This window comes from Rhincodon typus, chromosome 2, assembly GCF_021869965.1.
Source record: "Rhincodon typus isolate 14 chromosome 2, sRhiTyp1.1, whole genome shotgun sequence".
NCBI classification, from domain to species: domain Eukaryota; kingdom Metazoa; phylum Chordata; class Chondrichthyes; order Orectolobiformes; family Rhincodontidae; genus Rhincodon; species Rhincodon typus.
In genome coordinates, this window is record NC_063333.1 from 54,976,250 (window position 1) to 54,998,975 (window position 22,726).

Below are 22,726 nucleotides of genomic sequence, written 5' to 3' on the forward strand. Positions count from 1 at the left end.
ACACTTCCAGCCTCCACTGTATTTACTGCACGTTAGTGTGCTACTGCGTTGCTTTTTGAGCCCACTTGGGGCAGCAAACTCACTCTCTCTAACTCAGACAGCCCTTTTATACGTTCTATGAAATGAATCTGCGTGTTTTTTATAATACTATAGATGCTCTGCAGGTTGCCTGTTTATGACAAATGTAATAATTGTTGAGAAACCATGAACAGCCCTTTAAAGCTCATTTAATCTTAATAACAGATAAGCAAATTCTCTGTTTTGATTTGATTTCATAAAGTAATGGCTCTTCAATATCAAGTTGAAAGTTGATCAAATAATGTTTGTTAAAGAATTGATGTTTAACTAGGGAAACCTTGGGTTAATGTACAATTCCACTGACAACTCTTCAAAACGTTAGAGGTGACATGTCCTTTTCTGCTGTATTTTCTCCCAAGTGATTCTTGCAATCTTTCAAATGTAGTAATTTTGTCCTGCGGTCTGTTAGTAATGTCTTGTTTCTCTTTGGGTAAGGTATCTTTTAGGGGGAGGTGGGGAGGGGAGCAGACTCCCTGCTTTGTGTGAAAATTTTGCTTCAGCTGTAGCTGAGCACTTGATAAATCATCTTTCTGTTCCTGCTTCCAATCCCTCCTAGGAATAAGTATGAGGTTTCCTGAGAGGTCTGCTTGTTATTCAGGTGGCTACATATTGCCACGTGTTCTATTTTGGCTTACTTCTGTTTCTGAACCAGGTACAGGCCAAGTCTCACGGTGGCCACAAATTTGCTTAATCATAGACCTGTGTGCTGCCACAATGTCTCTGAATCCTTCACTCGTGGTTCACTGGAATTCTTTTGTGCTCCAAATTTTGGACTCAGAATACAAAAGTGTGACCATTCCTGGGAGATCCGCCAACAGTGTTCACTCCCTGCATGCCTGAGGTCTTCCCTGCCAATCCACTGGTGTATTGCCCTAAATGCCAATCTACACAGCAGGAAGTCTGTCCTCGCTGGCATGGCTCAGTTTAAAAAGTGTCACAAATTTCTGTTGCGTCATTCTCTGTAAGGAGGAAATTGATTTTTGTGTTGCTAAAGTATCCGTTTTTTTCATGGCTGGCCAAATGGGATACAAAACATGGAAAAAAAACACCTGAATCTAGGCCCGAAACGTGCATTTCTGAAGAAGGGTCTAGGCCCGAAACGTCAGCTTTCCTGCTCCTCTGATGCTGCTTGGCCTGCTGTGTTCATCCAGCTCTACACCCGAATGATGTTTGTCCAGATCTACACTTTAGCAATGGTTTTCCCTTCTTTAATTCCACCTTTAATTCCCCTCATACATCTGTCTAGAATGCATGTTGGGCACAAAATAGTTGCACTGTGTACTGTGCAAGTGCATTTCAAAATGTAAAGTGGTTATTATGAATGTTCCAAAAAATACGAATGGACTTTTTTTTTCTTAAAAAATTCTCAGGAGTGTGTCTCTGGATGCTGATTGATAAGCACAGGGAGGTGTTTCTTGTCCAGGGTTCTAGCACATGTGTAACAAGAAGAAAGTGTATGTGGGTGTATTTTTTGGCTTCTCAGATGAAATGTTCTGTGTTTTGTGGTCCAGCACAATTTCTGTTTTACATCAACTGCAATGTAACTGCATAGGCTGAATATCCAATTTTAATTGTCAAACAGGAGTATGTAGGCTTTCTTCCAATGTGCTTGTCACCTCCCAGCTATTTATTTACAGTATTTCCGCAGAGCTCTGAGGTGACCTCTGAGCTCCTCTGCCCAACTGTATTTGTTACTTTTTTATTGCACCTTTTTTTTCTGTAAGATGAGTAAAATGCTTTGCTTTGAAGAAAGTTTTTTTGTTTTTAGATATTTTTAATTGCATCACATTTTACTGCTTAATGTTACCTTCATTGGTCATAAGATAGTGCAGCATGTTTTTATTTTGTTTAATAAATAACTGAATGCACTGTAATTATTAGCTATACATGTTTTAATTATAGTCTGTCTTTTTCTTATTCCCTGCACGTTGCAGCATGATTTTCCTTCAGCCTAGTGTGCTACTTCTTGAGTATCTTTATCTCCCCTTTGTGTTACAATTGGTTCAGTTTTGATTAAGCATACTAAGGGACTGCGCATATTTGATTGACGTTTGTAAATCAGTTTAGAATCAATACTTAATATGCATATTTATTACATGCGAATTACCTTCAGTTTAGTCAAGACAAAAGCAAAGGTTTTTGGTTTAACTTTTATTATGCTCCAAATATCAAATTTTCATCACACCGTGTGAAATGTTGGCCATCTTCTTGATCCATCTTCACAGCAATCACTTAAAAATAACTTAAAATGCTTTTCATTAATGTACTGACTGTAGCCAGAACAGAAAAACAGAGAGCAAGCAGCCAATATTGAGCGAAAGTTGAAAGCACTACACTAAAAAACCAGAATCTGAAAAGATGAATGAATCATAAAATCTACCTTAAACTGGATGGAAAAAGATCGTAATACATTCAAAGTAACTCGGTCACTTCTCAAAGGAATCAGCAGCTATTATGCATTTTGTTGCAAGTCACTGGAAGAGTAACATCACATAAATATAACGCTTCTGAAATTACTAGTCAACACATTCTTTTTTTCACCCCAGTCATCCTGTTCCATGATGTGATTTGTTACTTTGCTTCTTTCCCTATCTGACCACTTTTCATTGAAATTGCACACTCTGCTTGTCTAATGTTTGCAAACTAAGTCCAGTTTCATCAACATTTAAAGATGCCTCAGGCTTATAATGAGGTAAAACTTTGTGAGTTTTATCCACACGGTTTGTAGTGGAAAAGGGTAACTGAGGAGAGAATAGAGCCCCTTGAAGATTAGTAAGGCTGCCTACGTGTGGAACCACAGGGGATAGGGGAGATAGTAAATGAGTATTTTGCATCAGTGTTTACTGAGAAGAAGGATATGGAAGATAGAGAACGTTGGGAAATAAATAGTGACATCTTGAAACATGTCCAAATTGCAGAGGAGGAGGTGTTGGATGTCTTAAAACACATGAAGGTGGTTAAATCCCCAGGACCTAAACAGGTGTACCCCAGAACTCTGTGGGAACCTAGGGAAGTGATTACTGCGCCACTTACTGAGAGATTTATGCCATCGATAGTCGCAGCTGAGGTTCAGGAAGGCTAGATATTGGCTAATGTGGTACCACTATTAAAGAAAGGTGGTAAGGAAAACCCAGGGAATTATAGACCAGTGAACCTGACATCAGTGGTGGGCAAGTTATTGGAGGGAATCCTGAGGGACTAGATTTACATGTATTTGGAAAGGCAAGGACTGATTAGGGATTGTCAACGTGACTTTGCGCATGGGAAATTGTGTCTCACGAACTTGATTGAGTTTTTTTGAAGAAGTAACAAAGAAGATTGAGGGCACGGCGGTGGATGTGATCTATATAGACTTCAGTAAGGCATTTGACAAGGTTCCTCATGGTAGACTGGTTAACAAGGTTAGATCACATTGAATGCAGGGAGAACTAGCCATTTGGATACAGAACTGGCTTGAAGGTAAAAAACAGAGGGTTGTGGTGGAGGATGTTTTGCTGACTGGAGGCCTGTCACCAGTGATGTACCACCAGGATCGGTGCTGGGTCCGCTACTTTTCATCATTTATACAAATGATTTGGATGTGGACGTAGGAGGTATGGTTAGTAAGTTTGCAGATTGCACCAAAATTGGAGGTGTAGTGGACAATGAAGGTTACCTCAGAGTACAACGGGACCTTGATCAGATGGGCCAATGGGCCGAGGATTGGCAGATGGAGTTTAATTTAGATAAACGTGAGGTATTGCATTTTGGAAAGGCAAATCAGGGCAGGACTTATATACTTCATGGTAAAGTCATGGGAAGTGTTGCTGAACAAACAGACCATGGGGTGCAGGTTCATAGTTATTTGAATGTGGAGTTGCAGGTAAATAAGATAATGAAGAAGGTGTTTGGTATGCTTGCCTTTATTGGTCAGTGCATTGAGTTTAGGAGTTGGTAGGTCATGTTGTGACTGTACAGGACATTGGTTAGGCCACTATTTGGAATACTGCATTCAATTCTGTTCTCCCTGCTACAAGAAGGATGTTATGAAACTTGAAAGGGTTCAGAAAAAAATTATAAGGATGTTGCCAGGGTTGGAGGGTTTGAGGTATAGGAAGAAGCTGCATAGGCTGGGGCAATTTTCCCTGGATCGTTGGAGGCTGAAGGGTGACTTTATAGAGGTTTATAAAATCGAGAGGGGAATGGATAGGGTAAATAGACAAATCTTTTCCCGTATTAGGGGAGTCCAAAACTAGACGGCAAGGTTTGAGGTGCGAGGTGAAGGGTTTAACTTTTTCACACAGAGGGTGGTGCATGCATGAAATGAGCTGCCAGAGGAAGTGGTGGAGACTGGTACAATCGCAACATGTAAAAGGCATGTGGATGGGTATATGAATAGGAAGGGTTAAGAGAGGTTGGGCCAAATACTGGCAAATGGGACTAGATTTGTTTCGGATATCTGGTTGGCATGGACGAGTTGGACTGAGGGTCTGTTTCCATGCTGTATATCTCTATGATACTATGACTTGATTGCACAATGATTTTGATCATAATTGCTCAAGTCATTTATCAACTGAAAAGAATAATATACATTTTTAAGTTTTTGTGTGTCTTGCACCTCTGATTACAATGCTTATGTTACATTCCTCAAATGATATCAATGTATTATTCAATTCATTGCTTTATTACAGTGATTACGTTTGACCATGCTTTATTGACTGTGGGGCATGTCATAAGATAAGGAAAGGTGCTATAGAAATGTGAGCTCTTTGTTCTCTTATCTAAGAACAGCACAAACACATTCTTTTTTGTATTCTGTCATTCAAAACCTGCTGTATCCAGTCTTCCAGTCACAAAATGTTTACTTACCTGACATCAAATGACTCTTTTTGATGCAGCCAGTAATTCAAAGTAATAAAGGCAAAATACTTCAGATGCTGGAAATCTGAAACAAATACATAAAACTCTGGAGAAACTCAGCAAGTCTGGTAGCATCTGAAGAGATATAAATAATGTTTCAAGTTTGGTATGACACTTTGTCAGAATGGTTGGTAATTCAACTTAGTCTAATTATTTTTACAGAGTTATAAAATTATTTGATGTCCTTGGGTATGGAGGTTGAAAGCTATCTATGTCAAGTTTCATCACTTCTTTTGTTTCAAACGTTCTCCAAGTTGATCCTTGCCAATGGTATCAATGTGGATTTCACAAGTTTCAAAATCTCCCCTCCCCCTACCGCATCCCAAAACCAGTCCAGCTCGTCCCTGCCTCCCTAACCTGTTCTTCCTCCCACCTATCCCCTCCTCCCACCTCAAGCCGCACCTCCATCTCCTACCGACCAACCTCATCCCGCCCCCTTGACCTGTCCGTCCTCCCTGGACTGACCTATCCCCTTCCTAACTCCCTACCTACACCCACCTTTACTAGCTCCATCCCCGCCTCTTCGACCTGTTTGTTTCCTCTCCACCTATCCTCTCCTCTATCCCTCTTCTATCCGCCTCCCACTCTCTCCCTATTTATTTCAAAACCTCCTTCCCCTCCCCCTTTTCTGATGAAGGGTCTCGGCCCGAAACGTCAGCCTCTCTGCTCCTATGATGCTGCTTGGCCTGCTGTGTTCATCCAGCCCTGCACCTTGTTGTCTCGGATTCTCCAGCATCTGCAGTTCCTACTATCTCAGAAAATATGACATGTCTGCTTTTTAAAAGCATGTTCCAAACTCAATGATTGATTGATTAATTATTTACCACAGTTTCCTGTTGTTCCCTAGATGTTTCTAGGTGAGTATTTCACAAATATTTCTTCCTACTCTAGGAAGGTTAAAAGACAGTCATATAATTTATTTTCAGCTCCTACCTGAAGTTTGACGCATTGTTGGTAAATGTCATATTTAAAAGTAAACACAAGCAGGTATTGCATGAAGGAATGGAGAGAGATATGTCCAATTTTGCCAAGAGCCATTTAACTGGCACAATGAGTAGGAGAGATAGGAACATTTATAGAGTCGGTGAGTTGGTGAATCTATGGTAAAAGGAGTTCAGAAATAAAAACAAAAAGTATGAAGAAACTCAGCAGGTCTGGTAGCATCTTCGGAGATGGGACAGAGTTGGTGTTTCAAGTCTGATATGATGACTGTTTGGAATTGTAGAGGGAGAAAATGACGGCATTTACACTTTTGCCAAAGTGGTGAGTGGAATGGCTGATGAAGGTCCCCAGAGCAAAGGACAAAGAAAGCACTAATGGTAGTGGAGGAGATATAGTTACAAAATAAGTGTTTATGGTAGATATGAATAGTTGAAAATAAGTCACTTTTGACAAAAGCAAACCATCGCAGCTTTCCATTTACGGAAAGCAGTAAAAGCTAGTGGACAGGCGATAGCAGCCTTTACTTTGACAGCAGGAATAAAGAGGTTGTAGTTATCATGCAAGTGTACAGAGCTCTAGATAGACCTTATTCAGCTCGTAATATTTCAATTATATTCAGTTCTAAGCACTACATGTTGGAAGGATGTATTTGTTTGGGGTGGGGTGTGCTGTTGTGACAGACTGGAGCAAATTCACTGTTTTGATACCTGAGGGGGGATAAAAGGGTTAAATGAGAACTGAGGGATACATAGAAAATGCCTGTATTACCTTTAGTAGAGAAGATTTAAGGGGTTATAACATTGTGTATAAGATGTTTAAAGAATTTGATAGGCGAAATAGAAACACTTCAGCAATTAGAGTCCAGAACAAGGAAGAAACCTTAAATTTCTTGACAGTCAAGGTTGCTAAAGCACTTCATACAAACTGCAGTGAAATGGCTCTTCTGACTTAAAAAAAAATCACTCTTTTGGACAATTGAAAAGTCCAAACTCAGATGGATTTTGAATTGGTAAGGGACATGGAGTAAAAGCAGATAACTAGGATTGAAATAGAAATCAGCTGTCCATGGGGACTGTTCGGGAATCAAGGGCAAACTCCAATGCCAGGGGATGAATGGTTTCAAAGATATCAGAAACATAAGCATTTAGTTTCTCAAGTCTGTTCTGCCATTTAATAAAATAATCACAGATCTGATGGTGGCTTTCACTCCATTTTTCTGCCTTTTTCCATAACCCTTGCCTCCCTTGTGTATGGAAAATCTGTCTAATTGGGCTTGAATAGATTCAATGACCGAAACACTGCTACTTTCTAGGGCAGAGAATTCCAAAGTCTGACGATCCTTTGAGAGAAAAACAAATCCTCTTCTCTTGCTTAACTGAGAGACTCTCTGTTTAAATTGTGCTGTCTAGTTCTAGACTCCTCCATGAGACAAAACATTGTCTTAGCATCTATCCTGTAATCCCCTCAGAATCTTCTGTGTTTGATACAATTATCCTCTGATTTTTCTAAAATAAAAGAATGAAAAGTCCATCTGATCAATATTTCCTTACATGGCAACCTGTTCATCCCATGGACCAGCTGAGTGAATGTTCTTTTAACTACCTCCAGTGCAATTATATCTTTTCTTAAGGAGGTAATTGGGAGAAAAGTCATGCTGGATTCAAAGCTCTCTCTCCACAGAAGCTGCCGGACCTGTCGAGTTTCTCCAGCATCCCCAGTGTTTTGCTTTTATTTGTTCTGAGGATGGGTCACCGGACACAAAACATTACTCTGATTTCTCTTCACAGGTGCAGACCTGCTGAGCTTTTCCAGCAACTTCTGTTTTTGTTTCTGATTTACAGCCTCCGCAGTTCTTTTGGTTTTTATTTTGCTTTTATTTGTTTGCTAAACTTGATCAGTAAAGAAATCGTTACTGGGGGGCATGTGCAGGAAAGTGGACATGAGGAATATTGGAACTGCCATGATCCTATTGAATAGTGAAGCATGTTCGAGGGACCGAATAGCCTACTCCTGTTACTATTCCTTTTGGTCTTATGGTCAAGCATAACTTAGCTTTAATACTTTTTGAAGACATAACTGATTAGATAGACAAGGGCAAGGTGATCTATTAAGTTAGAATATATGGATTTCAGATGGTATTTCAACAAGTGACTGAGGTTTGTCACAAAATTCAAGTGTAAGATAACATACAGTAATATGGATGGAATTGAGTGTTCAGTTTGGAGAAGAGCTGAAAGTGAGGGTGAGAGAACTAATTTAGTTTTGTGTTTATCTTTTTAATATTTTGTAAATAGCGATGCATGAATGAGTTCATCTTCTGAGCTGGGCTATGGCACACGTAAAACAGTTTGTCCTTCCAAAATAATTTTTCAATTGAATCTTTTGCTGAGCATTGTTTTATGCACACACAGCACTGGATTGAAAAAAAGTAGTGAACCATTTTCACCATCAACAATATCAATGGGCAACAGAACTGTGTGCTGAAGGCAGACACTTCAGATTATAATTGTGAGTTCCCTAGGCACATAGGATTACATAGCCAGTTTCTATGCTGTATATCCTATCTGGTCTAACCAATCCATGAGGCTAAATTAATATATTCCTGTTCAGCAACACAGGAAATTAATAGGGGTGCTAATTCAGGCATTACAAGCCAAAAAATGTGCTGCTAATAGACATTCCACTTTGACAGTATTATGTGCCAATTAAAACTTATTTATACATTATTCCAAATCTCTGAATCTGATTAAAACATCATGCAGGTCTTTACAAAGTTGCTTTTTATTTTAAATTTTTATTGGGGTCATGGATGATTCTAGCAAAACGGGAATTATTGCTAATCCATCACAATCCTGAGAAGGCTGCATGCTGATGGGCTTTAGTTTTGAGCCACTGCTGCTGTTGTGATGGTCAAAATCAATTGGTACAGTGATGATGAACTTGGTGTCTGACCAAGTTGGTGTGGCGTCTAACTTGGATGTGTTTTTTTTTCTTTCTGTTAATTCAAAATATGGAGATATTATTTATTGGTCTCCTTAATTCCCTTGAGAAGTTGGTGAGCCTCATTCCTTGATACAACTGAGTGGCTAATTAGACTACATCTCAGAGGGCAGAGTTTACTCTGGACCCCCATTATCTATTTTGGTATTGCTGTTGCCAGGCTGAATACTAACTTGACATTTAAGGGCAGTTTTCTTTGTCCATTCAAAACTTGTGCCCATGTCTTAATCTGCAGTTTATTGGCTTTGTCAGAATCTAACCAGCGTTAGTGAGCCCTTAATGGTAACTGGATATCACTTGATGATACAACTGATGACTTATTGCAGTGTGAGATGGTTGGTAGGACTGTTATTGACTGGATTGGAGTTAGTCTGTTTTTGTGCACAGTGTTCCTGCTTGAGGTTAGACTGCAGACATATTTAGCAGTTTTTTTTTTGTTTCTGGTCTGAGCTTCCACCCATCATTCTTGTATTACTTGCCAATTCTCTTTGGCTAATTCCAGATTTTTGCTTATAAACTAATGGCATAAGAGTAGCTGGATGTAACAAATTTCCAATTTTCTTTCCTGCTATGCAGGAAGCAGTTAGTCTGCACTTTTGAGTTTCACCACAATCACATGGCTGGTAGCTGAAACTGACTTTGTGCAGCTACAGGTAACACCCTCTATTGCCATTCCATGAAATGATGATGAGCCTCAACGCATTCAGAAAATTGCTTCAGCAATTGGTAAATTCAAGTGCACTAGCCTTTGAATATAGAAATAGGACAGGTGACAAAGGAAATCTATGTTTTACGATTTTCAAAGTTATTGCTCCAGGCTGACTTTAGGCATTAGTGGCAGGTTCTTAAGTACGCTTGTTATGCATTGTACAGATAATCTGCAGGAGAATTGGGTTGTTGATAATGTATTATTTCTGTATGAACCAAATCGCTGTAATCCAGGAACTAGGAAAAATGTTGAAAAATTAAATACTGCAAATACTGACATTTTATAAGAATTTAATGTATGATTCAATATTTTACATGGACATCTCTTGCGTCTGTATCTTAATTTTGAAGCACTTTTAATGTAGTTAACAAAATCCTAAAACCTTTGAATAATAAAGGCCATCACAGTCTAATTTGATGCTAATTGACCTGGTTTTGGATGGAAGACCTTCAGTGGCTTATTGTGTTACATTAGGATTCAGCCACGGGGAATTACTGGACTTTGTTTCCTTGTCAGCACTTATCAGATCAGCCTCTCTGCTGTTTTTAAAGCTCATATTTTGCCTCAAATGTTGCACCGATTAATTATAAAATGTAGTATTTCCAGATCACTGCGTACCACTTACTGGAGGCTACCAATTAAAAAGATAAAGTGGAGTTTCTAGATCACAGACCAGCTATCTGTAACCCATGGCAATGATTTTAACTGTAGTGTATTTGCATGAGTTGAGAAGTTATTAACCATTTTTCCCATTGTTTACCCCATCCTAATTACAGCCAGCGTTATACCACATTGTGCATGCCAACAGAAATGCATCATAGATAAAAATGTAGATTTTAGTGCAGATTGGACAGATTGTGAGATAAATGCTGCAGATAAATAACTGAAAGTAGGGAGTGAGGACTGTGTCAGATAATGTCAGATACAGACCATGTTCTATGTATAACGTCACCTGAAAACTTACAGCGAGTTTTCTGCATTTGTTGCTACCTTCAGTTCTCAATTGTGTTAGACCAACTGCTTCATCATCTGGCTTTCACAAAAAGAGTGTAATTTATATTTTTTTTCAGATCTTTCAGTGAGGTTGGTAGCGCGGACATATGTATTTGTATTTAATCTTTTGAGAAAAATTTTGCATTTGCATTACTTGATCAATAACTTCTTAAAAACTCTATAATATCCATTTTCACAGTTGACCCCGTATTCCTGCTAATCTCCAGCATTATAATTTCCTCTGGAGTATCTTAGTGTATTATTATCCCTATAATCTTCAAAATGCTTCTAGTCAGGTACTTAGCCAGCCGGCTTTTAGAAGGGGCTAAGCTACATCGCAGCAGCAAGTGCTATGCACATGCCTGGGATCTGCTCCTCATTCATAATTCTTAGGGATTTAAGTGTGTCATTTATTTTAAAATGGAATCCTCTAGTCTTCAAATTACCTGCCTACATCTTGATGAGCAAGGGGATCAAAGGTTAAAGGGGGTAGCTGGGAATGTGGCATCATAAGATCAGCCATGATTTATTGAATGGCAGAGCTCGAGAGGCTAAGTGGCCTACTTAATTATGTCACTTAAAAAAAAAAGTGGCTCCCAATTGGTATGATTTAGTCACATCATTTGTGCGTCTCATCATTTTAAAACCTTGGATTGTCATAGAGTCCCACCTGGAGACAGGCCCTTTGGCCCAAACTGGTCCATGCCGACCAAATGTCCATCCACTCTAACCCCATTTCCCTGCACTTGGCTCATATCCTTCTAAACCTTTCCTATCCATGTATTTATCCAAATGCTTTTTAAATGTTGTTAATTTACCCGCCTCAACCACTTCTGCTGGCAGCTCATTCCATTTGTGTACCACCCTCTGTGTAAAAAAAGTTGCCCCTCAGGTTCCAATGTGTTCTTCCCCTCTTACCTTAACCTGATGCCCTCTAGTCCACAATTCCCCAACCCTTGGAAAAAGACTGTGTGCATTCACCCTATCCATGCCTCTCTTATACACATCTATAAGATCTCCGCTCAGTCTCCTACGCTCTAAAGAAAAAAGTCCTACCTTGTCCAACTTCTCCCTATAACTCAGTCTCTTGAGTCCTGGCAACATCCTTGTAAATTTCTTCTGCATTCTTTTCACTTTAATAACATCCTTCCTATAGCAAGGTGACCAAAACTGAACACAATACTCCAAGTGTGCCCTCATTAATGTCCTGTACAACTGCAACATAATTTCCCAACTTCTGTATTCAATGCCCTGACTGAAGGCCAGTGTGCCAAAAGCCTTCTTCACTGCCCTGTCTACCTGTGACTCCACTTTCAGACAACTGCGCACCTGAACTCTAAGGTCCCTCTGTTCCACTACACTCCTTAAGGCCCTACCATTCATCACAAAACTCCTACATTGATTTGCCTTTCCAAAATGCAACACCTCACACTTATCTATTATAAACTCCAATTGCCATTTCTCGGCCCACTTCCCCAGCTGATCAAGATCCTGCTGCAATTCCTGATAGCCTTCCTCACTGTCCACAATACTGCCTATTTTAGTGTCATCTGCAAACTTGCAAATCATGCCTTGTACATTCTCATCCGAATCATTGATATAGATAATAAACAGCAATGGGCCCAGCACCGACCCCTGAGACAAATCACTTTTCACAGGCCTCCAGTCTGACTAGCATCCTTCCACTATTACTCTCTGCTTCCTGCCATCAGGCCAATTGTGTATCCAATTTGCCAGCTCTCCAGGGATTCCACGTGATCTAACCTGTCAGAGCAGCCTACCATGTGGAACCTTATTAAAGGCCTTACTGAAATCCATATAGACTACATCTACTGCCCTGCCCTCATCAACCTTCCTGGTCACTTCATCAAAGAACTCTAACAAATGTGTGATTGTGTTCCTGTTCCCAAAATTATTTTTGAGTTTCTTTTTTTCCTAATTTAGAATCCTAGGATTTGAAAACATCCTCAGTATATTTCTTCTGAATCCTTTCCTGTATGTTGCAATTTATTTAAAGGAGGTTGCTTAAAATGCACACAGATTAATTTTGCAAGACCTGCTATGTAGGCCTTACATATTGGAAAACCTGTATAGTGCACTGCTAGTGAGTTTTCAGTATACCCTGGCTGTGCGCAAGGTAAAATGGATCTTATTCTGCTAAATATGGAGTGACTATTCTAAGATTAGAACAGCTAACTATTTCTTTGATTTGAGGTGCATCCGAGTATTTAATTAATTCTGAGAAGTTTGTGTGGTAATATCATTTATTATCTATTACAGGTAGGTCTTATTCGTCATGTTCACAATTCATACATTCTTTTTGATTATTACATTCACCCATATCTTGACGTCCATATTAATTAATGTTTCTTAATTGTTTTCAATCTGTCATATACTTCTCATTTGTCACATTATTTTGTTGTCTTTGCAAAGCTTATATAAAATACTATTTTTAGTGTCACTAGTGCATAGTGCAGGCAATTGACCAATGTCTGAAATTCTAGAAAGGCTTTTAGTGTTTTACTGCTGTCTTCTGTTCTCTGTTGAAAGGTAATTTTGAATCCAGCTAGCTGACTTGAGATTAATTCCATGAACCATGAATTCCTTAAATTTGCATGAAATCTCATCACCTACCTTCTGAAAATCCCATCAGTTTCTATTCAGTGGATATCTAAGGAATGCTGGTTTAGTTGTCTCTTCAAAAAAAATTCCAATAGATCAGTGAGGCGCGACTGATTTATTTCTAAATCCTTGCTAATTACTCCTTGTAAGTTATGCACTCTTTTATGTTAACAGTGTTTGGTGGATGCAATGCAGTGGTATCCCTGCTTTAATCTCATATTGAGAATTGAATGAATGATTTATTTATTGTCACATATATCTTGAAACTGCAGTGAAATGTGTTTTATTGTCACAATCCGCTACCATTTTGAGGTACAATAAGGATAAAAAGAAATGACTTAAGACTTCATTTTCCGCTCAAATTGGGGTCTCAAACACGGCTTCAGGGCTTCTGCAAGGTCTTCCGGTCCTCAAGATGTCCCGTTCCGGGAATAGCAATGACCATGTCGATGCCCCGGCTCTGCTGCCACCACTGCCTCACCAACACCACCAAGAATCCAGGCTCTGGGCCTACCGCTGCCATGTGTCCATGCTCTGGGCCTCCTGTCACCAACGTCAGAAATCCCTGTCCACACCGCCGATGCTGCAGCCACCATCCGGCCAACACCGCTCCAGCCTCGAAGATGAAGAAGAAAGGAAGAAGGAAAAGGAAAGACAAACTGTACATAGAGAAAACGATGCTGCCAACCTGGAGTAGACCATCTCCAACAAGCCTGAACACTACCTACCTCGCCAATACAATCTTGGAAAAAGGACTATTGTATAGATGCTTTTGTGTTTGTAAGTATATTTCAGTTCATCAATTAGCTGAGCAGTGAGGTTTAAGAGATAAGAATTCACTATCCTGTGCTCCCATCTCAGCTCCAAGTTTAGGAAGACTGGTATGTGCAAGTATCTCAGTTACTAAGTGCAAGTCGAGGTTACTGAAAAGGCAGCAGTAAGTTTTTAATCTTTTAGTGAAAGAAGCTTAAAGATGTGTTTATAATGTAGTCATAGCACTAGTTGAATAGCAATCGCAAGTGATGACACATGAAGAGTTAGGCATGGAAAATCAATAGAAAATGGGTATTTTTAGCAGTTTAACATTTGCCTTGCAGGTCGTTATGCAAGACCCACACTTTGCAAGTTCATTGGTAGCCACTATATTGCTGCAGGTACAAGGACTAGGAGAGAAGGGTAGAGGATGCAAAGAAGAAAATTTTACACAGTGGTAATTACCTCACTGCCCACAGGGATGGTGAATGCGGAAACAATCAATGGTTTCAAAAGGAAATTGAATGGGCACTTGAAGGAAATAAATAAGCAGGGATTTGGGGATTGTGCGGGGGCGCCGGACTGACTGGGATGTTTTATGAGAACTGGACTTGATCAGCCAAATGGGCTCCTTCTCTGCCATCTTTGAGTCTATGACTGTAACTGTGCTGAACTTCTGCAAAATGTTTTCACATGGCTTTAGTGACTGAACTAAAGCTTGAAAATATGATTTGTTACTTTTCTACGGGTTTTACTTGAGTGTTGAATGTTTGTAGTCTCCATTGTCGACAGCAGTTTGATTCGTATGCAAATCAATGAAACCATCTGGCCTTAGCCTTTGCAGACTTCTGAATAAGAGAAGAATCAGTCTCGTCACATGAATCACTATGTTCCAAAGGTAGAAATCCCTTCTTTCGGGGAGACGTTCACTTCTCGTGATGTGCATGTTTTGTTGGTTGTGACTTTCTCTTTCCTGCTCCATGTTGGCATTCACTCAGCGTCTTCACAGAATCATATTGTTAGTAACCCCAGATCACTTCAGAGGAACATTCATGTTTTTCTTGAAAAGCTGATTGTTTACATTCCTGTTTAATATTTCATGTGGAAGAACTCCAGTTTGGTGGTTGAGGAAGAATGCTAATGTCACATTTTATATTGTGGGATAATAGGAGTAGTAATCCCATCTGATATAATGTGGCTGTGTTGAGGGAAGTGGTGTTGCTGTAACCAAATGAGTCCAAAGTATAATCTTTGAAGGTAGTTATGGCCAAGTAATAATCAGTGCTGATTGTTGTGTGTGTGTGTGTGTGTGTGTGTGTGCGCGCGCGCTCCACTGCAATGCAGTTTAACTAACTGGGGAAAGATCATACAGACTTATCAGGCTCAGTTTGTGGCAGAGAATAAACACAGTTGTGCACCTATAGTTGCTTATGGAGGTTGATTGTGGAATTTCCCATGCAATGTAAACAGAGCTGATTCTTCAGCACATTCTGTAGAGCCCCAGCACATTCTGTATTTATAGATGCAGTTTTGCAGGAACTAAAACAAAAATTATCTTTCAGCCCTAAAGAAGAGTCATTGGACTCAAAACATTAACTCTTTCTCACTCTGTGGCTTCCACCAGGCATACTGAGTTTTTCCAGGACTTTACATTTTCACTTTTTAATTCTGATCTCCAGCATCTGCAGTACTTTCCTTTCTACTAATATTTCTCACTATGTAGTCTTGTAATTGTTTTTATGCATTTTAATACTTTGACAGTTAGAGGTACTCATCTACACATTGACAGATTTCAACAGTCAAATGGCATGTAATATTTTCCCAATCCATTTTACTTTGCAGTTACTGCATTTTCTCTGTTGCAAGGATTTTGATCATGGCTTTTAGAGGCTTAATTTGTTACAGGTATTGAATTGTCATGGCATAATTAACGTACACTTTTTGTTTGTAATTTGCAGTTAGCGTTTTCAATTGTTACAAACAACCTTGTCTTTTGCTATTGGTAGACAATCGAGATATAGACATATATCTTAAGGCATTTCTCTGAGTTGTATTATTGTCTAACTTAATGAAGTTGCCATTGTATTGATGCTATTTAATTCCGACTTTAGAATCAGTAAGCTGCATTATGTACCAAAAATCAAAACGTTTTAGTCTAGTCGCAGACTCACAGGCCAACAAAAAAAAACTGAAGTGAAAGCTTGTTCACTCCATCTGTTTTTGACTACAGTTTTTAATTCAACGTGAAAACAAATTAAATTCATAAACTATATTTGCTGTTCATCATCAAACAGAATGAGCTACCTGCCCAGTGACACCTGAATATTTTCAAAGGGATTTTTGTTTATCCACTTCTTTAATTTATTTGGCAAATGCACTCTCTTGGGGTACCCCTTGTTCTTTAAACTCTCTCTTAGTTCACTGTACTTGAAACGGGAGAGGGAGAAAGAGAGAAGTGCAGTGTGAGAATGACTTCATCTCTTAGCAATGTGGTCACACAAAAGGATTGATGTATTTGTTTTGGGAGGGAAGATGTTAAAATGAGATTCAGGGCATCAGCATGTGGCCATATCCAGCTGGTGGTCTCGAGTTTAAGTCCGGGCAGGGAATGATTTGCCTTCATGCAAGGAAATTCTATGTGTATTTGGATTTTATACTGTTCCTTCTTGGTGAAAAGTATGTAATTCCATTGTCTGTGACTTGATACTGCTAAGCAGATCTCTGAAATCCATTTTGATTCCAGAATAAAGGACAGTAAGATTTACTTGAACACAGTCCTTCTACCCAGATTGTGTAATGTGTTGTCCTCTTATGACATTTATATAAAAGTATTTTGCAGCTATTTATGCACTTGCTGCTATGTATTTACCTATTGAGTGTGGTTTATGCTTATGTTTGCTCCACTGCTCTTACTATTTCAACCTTGCTGTTATTAGCCCCAGCCCTGTATATGAATCTGCTCCATCATTTGGTAAGATTGTGTCTGATCTAATTTTAAAGTCAAATCCACATTCCTGCCTATCTCTTTGTTTCATAAGTATTTTTCAGGCAAGGGTAAAAATTCTTAAGGACTGTGCTTCCACCTCCTTATGAGGAATGGAGTTCTAAAGACTCATGACTCTGAAAATTTTTAGTTTCGTCTTTGTTTTAAATAGGTGACCCTGGATTTTTAAACTGGTTCTAGATTCTCCCACAAGAGCAAACATCCTCTCCATATCTACCCTGTCAAGGCCCCTCAGGGTCCTGTATATTTCAATCAAGTTTAATGAGAGATTTTTTTTTTGCTTTGGAGTGGGGAGAAAGAGGCTCAGCGTAAAGTGGAAGAAGCAGTTGTGCTTTACAGAAATTTACTTGGTGTTGCCTTGTGAAATGTCATTAGAGGTAATCCTTCCCCTTGCATAGCAGTTTCGTAACTTTTTGTTTGTATCCTGTGCTTTGTCTCATTTTTAAGGAAAATTCAGCAATACCAATTGTCCCTCACTTAGGTTTGTATCTAAGTTTCTTGTGAACATCAGTTTGTTTAGTTTGCTGTAACTGAGGTCTGAATGTTATTGAAGACTGGCAAGCCTCTTGGTTTTGTCCTAACAGTTTCAGTTTTAAAAATACTACTAACCACTGCTAACTACTGTTAACTTCAGTTATGTATGCCAGCCCTCCTGAAGGTACCTTTTAGAATGGGGCATAAATCTCCCAGACACTGCTGTGAACAGTTATTTAAAGGGGAGGACATTTTTCATTTATTCATTCATGGGACGTGGGCTTTGCTGGCTGGGCTTTTGTTGCTCATCCATAGTTGCCTCTTGAGAAGGTGGCGGTGAGCTGCCTTCTTGGATTGCTCCAATGAAAGTGCGGAGGCAACGTCCTAGTGGTATTCTCGCTGAATTGTTAATCCAGAGACCCAGATAATAGTTATAGAACTGTACAGCATGGAAACACACCCTTTCGTCCAATGCATCCATGCCGACCAGAAATCTAAAATTAATCTAGTTCCATTTGCCAGCATTTGGTCCATATCCCTCTTAAACGCTTCCTATTCTTATACCCATCCACATGCCTTTTAAATGCTGTAATTGTACCGGCCTGAACCAGTTTCTCCAGCAGCTTATTCCATACACGCACCAAGCTCTGCGTGAAAAAGTTGCCCCTTACGTCCCTTTTAAATCTTTTCACCTATGCCCTTTAGTTTTGGACTCCCCTAATTGAGGGAATAGACCTTGGCTATTCAACCCTATCTATGCCCCTCATGACTTTATAAACCTCTATAAGGTTACCCCTCGGCTTCTGATGCTCCACGGAAAATAGCACCAGTATATTCAGCCTCTCCATAAAGCTCAAACCCTCCAACCCTGGCAACATCCTTGTAAATCTTTTTCCAAAGCCTTTCAAATTTCACAACATCCTTCCTATAGCAGAGAGACCAGAATTGCACACGGTATTCCAAAAGTGGCTGAACCAATGTCCTGTATGGCCACAACATAACCTCATAAACCCTACAATGAATGCACTGACCAGTAAAGGCAAGCATACCAAATGCTGCCTTCACTACCCTATCGACCTGGGACTCCACTTTCACGGAACTATGAACCTGCACTCCAAGGTCTCTTTGTTCCCCAGGACCTTACCATGAAGTGTATAAGTCCTGCCCTGATTTGCCTTTCCTAAGTGCAGCACCTCACATTTATCTAAATTAAACCCCATCTGCCACTCCTGGGCCCATTGGCCCATCCGATCAAGGTCCCATTGTACTCTGAGGTAACCTTCTTCACTGTCCACTACACCTCCAATTTTGGTGTCATCCATCAACTTACTTACTATACCTCCTATGTTCACATTCAAGTCATTTATATAAATGACAAAAAGCAGTGGACCCAGCACTGATCCTTGTAGCACTCCGCTGGTCCCAGGCCTCCAGTCTGAAAAGCAACCACCCACCGCCACCCTCTTCAAGCCAGTTCTGTATCCAAATGGTTAGTTCTCCCTGTATTCAGTGTGATCTAACCTTGCTAACCAGTCCACCATGCGGAACCTTGTTGAATGCCTTACTGAAGTGCATATAGATCACATCCACCACTGTGCCCTCATCAATCTTCTTCATTTCTTCTTCAAAAAAACTCAGTGAAGTTAGTGAGACATGATTTCCCACACACAAAGCCATAATGACTATCCCTAATCGGTCCTTGTATTTGGGAAGGCATGTAAGTCTTGTCCCTCAGAATTCCCTCCAACAACTTGCCCACCACCGATGTCAGGCTCACTGGTCTTTAGTTCCCTGGCTTTTCCTTACCATCTTTCGTAAATAGTGGCACCATGTTGGTCAACCTCCAGTCTTCTGGCACCTCACCTGTGGCTATCAATTATACAAATACGTCAGCAAGAGGCCCAGCAATCACTTCGCTAATTTCCCGCAGAGTTCAAGGGTACACCCGATCAGGCCCCTGGGGATTTATCCACCTTTGTGTTTTAAGATGTCGAACTCTGCCTCCTCTATAATATGGGCATTTTTCAAGATGTTGCTATTTATTTCCCAACGTTCTCTATCTTCCATATCCTTCTCCACAGTAAACACTGATGCAAAATACTTCGTTAGTATCTCACCCGTTTTTTGCGGTTCCACACATAGGTGGTCTTGCTGATATTTAAGGGGCCCTATTTTCTCCCTAGTAACTCTTGTATCCTTAGTGTATTTTTTTAGAATCTCTGTAGATTCTCCTTAACCCTATTTGCCAAAGATATGTCATGTGCTCTTTTTTTTGTCTTCCTGATTTCTCTCTTAAGTATATTCCTACTGCCTCTATTCTAGGGATTCACTTGATCTCTGCTGTCTGTACCTGACACATGCTTCCTTCTTTCTTTGGACCAAAACCTCAAATTCTGTATTCATCCACCATCCCTACACCTACCAGCCTTGCCCTTCACTCAAACAGAAGCATACTGTCTCTGGACACTCATTATCTCGTTTTTTGAAGGCTTCCCATTTTCCAGCTGTCCATTTACCTGTGAACATCTGCCCCGATCAACTTTAAAGGTTTTGCCTAATACCATCAAAATTAGCCTTCTTCCAATTTAGAACTTTAACTTTTAGATCCAGTCTATCCTTTTCCATCATTATGTTGAAACTAATAGAAATGTGGTCACTGGCCCCAAAGTGCTCCCCCGCTAACACCTCAGTCACCTGCCCTGTCTTAGTTCCCAAGAATAGGTCAAGTTTTGCACCTTATCTAGTAGGTACATCCACATACTGAATCAGAAACTGTTCTTGTGCATACTTAACAGGTTCATCTCCATGCAGCCCTTAACTGTCTGGCGCACTCAGTCTATGTTTGGAAAGTTAAAATCCCCCACCACTACCACCCTATTGTTCTTACAGATAACTGAGATGTCCTTACAAATTTGTTTCTCAATTCCCACTGACTACTGGGGAGTCCGTAGTCCAATCCCAATAAGGTGATCATCCCTTAACTTTTCAGTTCCATCCAAATAACTTCGCTGGACCTATTATCAGGAATATCCTCCCTTAGTGTGGCCATAATGTTATCCCTAATCAAAAACACCACTACCCCATCTTCTCGCCTCCCCGTTCCTTATATCCGTCCTATAATATCTATACTCTGGAACATTAAGCTGCCAGTCCTGTCCATCCCTGAGCCACATCTCTGTAATTGCTATGACATCCCAGTCTCATGTTCCCAACCATGCCCTGAGTTCATCTGCCTTACCTGCAAGGCCTCTTGCACTAAAATAAATGCAGTTTAATTTTTCAGTCGTACATCATTCTCTGCTTTGTATCTGGTATGTGGTATATTCAAACAAATCAATGGAACACCAATGGGATTCCCAATATCAGGACTGATAGCAGAAGCAGTAACACGAAGATTAGAATGAATAGCACTCCCCACGATCCAACCCAAACACTGGTCCTCTATGTAGATGACACCTTCATGATTATCAAATGCACAAGAATAGAAGAAACCCACCGACACACAAAAGAAATCCTCACTAGAATAAAGTTCACAAAAGAAGAGAACAACAACTGACTACCCTTCCTAGATGTAATGATGGAACGTAAAAGCAACGGGGAACTCCAGACCTGCGTACGCAGAAAGAACACCCATATGGACCAGATACTTAATTACTCCAGCAACCACCCCAACGCCCATAAACAGAACTGCATCAGGATATTATTTCAAACAAACCACAACATGCTGCAGCATCCCAGTGTTGCGGGATGTCTGCGCAGAGCAGAACCAGGAACATTTATACAGAGTTTTTAAAAGAAATGGATACCCAAAAAGCACAATCCGCCATTACCTCCATGACAGACCACAACAAGAAGACACAACACGGCCGGACACACTAGTCACCTTACCATACATCAAAGACATATTGGAAATAACCACAAGACTACTCAGACCGCTAGATCCCACCTACCCACCCCTCCCTCCTCACTGACCAACACCCATCCCAACTCCCTAACTACACTCACCTTTACCAGCTTCATCCCCGCCTCCTTGACCTGTCCATCTTCTCTCCACCTATCTGCTCCACTATCCACTTCTATCACCCCTCCCCATCTCTCTATTTATTTCAGAGCCCCCTTCCCCTCTCCCATTTCTGAAGAAGGGTCTAGGTCCGAAACGTCAGCTTTCCTGCTCCTTGATGCTGCCTGGCCTGCTGTGTTCATCCAGCCCCACACCTTGTTATCTCAGGTATCAGGGTAGTTCACAAACCAACAGCCACCCTATGACAGCTACTGGCGAATGTAAAGGATCCCATACCCACAACCAACAAAACCAACATAATATACAAAATACCATGCAAGGACTGTGAGAAACACTACACAGGCCAAACTGGAAGAAAACTGATAACAAGGATATATGAACACCAACCAGCCACCAAGAGACACGATCAATTCTTACAGGTCTCAATACACACGGACAAAGAAGGACGCGAATTCGACTGGAATAACACATCCATAATCACACAAGCCAAACAGAGACATGCCAGGGAATTCCTGGAGGCCTGATATTCCAACCGGAACTCCGTTAACAAACACATTGAACTGGACCCAATATACAAACCACTGAAAAACAGAACCGAAAGTGATGCCAACCACCCCAACAAACAGAGGCATATAAATAACAAGCGGGACAGACCACCAACGCTTCACCGGAGGCGCACTGACGATGTTACCTAGCAGGGTGACGAAATGTCTGCAATCAAAAACACCAGCTCAGCGAGCAAGTCTACAACCTCATCCACAACCCGAGCTACAAATCTTTTCAAAAACTTTCCACAGCAATGTGGTTGACTCTTAACTGCCCTCTGGATGGGCAATAAATGCTAGCCTAACCAGTGATACTTTGAAATCCTTTTAAGATATATCCGCAGCCTTCGGAGTCTTCTTTTTCTTTCCATTTCTCAAAATTCTCTGTAGTCCCAGTCTACCTTAAGAGTCTTCCTGTTTTTGTTTCCTCAGCCTTATTTTAAAAGTCCTCTGAAATCCTGTCCTACCTTTTTTGAGTTTTCCCTTTCAGCTCTGTCTCTTGACACTATTTCATCTTCAGATTGTGGTTCTGGAGGTTTTGTTTTCCCTAGAACTACAAGCTTTCCACTGTGAGTTAAATCAATACTGATTCCTGAGCATTGAAAGAGAATCTGGTGTATATTTGGCAGCAGGTGTCTGCACACACACTGTCCCTGAGGCTGCTCGCTTCTTATTGCTAAGTAAGA

At 40.4% G+C, this 22,726-nt stretch overlaps 1 protein-coding gene across 2 annotated transcripts in view; it reads left to right on the top strand.

The window, feature by feature from the left end:
• stk17a (serine/threonine kinase 17a) overlaps nucleotides 1-22,726 on the top strand; it is a 94,982-nt gene that overhangs the window by 1,619 nt on the left and 70,637 nt on the right. The window lies entirely within an intron of this gene.